The sequence below is a fragment of the Diaphorina citri genome, unplaced genomic scaffold, assembly GCF_000475195.1.
Source record: "Diaphorina citri unplaced genomic scaffold, Diaci psyllid genome assembly version 1.1 scaffold113596, whole genome shotgun sequence".
Taxonomy (NCBI): Eukaryota; Metazoa; Arthropoda; class Insecta; order Hemiptera; family Psyllidae; genus Diaphorina; species Diaphorina citri.
In genome coordinates this window covers 1-281 of record NW_007490539.1, presented here as the reverse complement: position 1 = coordinate 281, position 281 = coordinate 1, and the positions used below count along the sequence as shown (strand labels likewise).

General features: G+C 37.0%; 1 long non-coding RNA gene across 1 annotated transcript; it reads right to left on the bottom strand.

The window, feature by feature from the left end:
- Window positions 1-86: 86 nt before the first annotated feature.
- LOC113473821 lies at window positions 87-281 on the bottom strand. Its single transcript, XR_003395669.1, has 2 exons — window positions 232-281; window positions 87-190 (listed from the first exon to the last, which is right to left on the bottom strand). It is a non-coding gene; the product is annotated as an uncharacterized LOC113473821 (long non-coding RNA).

The window sequence follows — 281 nt, the reverse complement described above, 5'->3', positions numbered from 1 at the left end:
ACGACGTAAGTAAGTATGTACCTACTTTCTTAAGCACATGGCTAAAATAGAAAGCAAAAAAGGGAATCGAACCTTCTCGGAATCGAACCCTCTCTACGACGTAAGTAAGTATGTACCTACTTTCTTAAGCACATGGCTAAAATAGAAAGCAAAAAAGGGAATCGAACCTTCTCTATGAACTATGTTACACCTATTTTCCAGCGCGAACCTTCTCTATGAACTATGTTACACCTATTTTCTTAATGACTTTCTGATATTGATTTCCATTCTTCTCTGTTCTG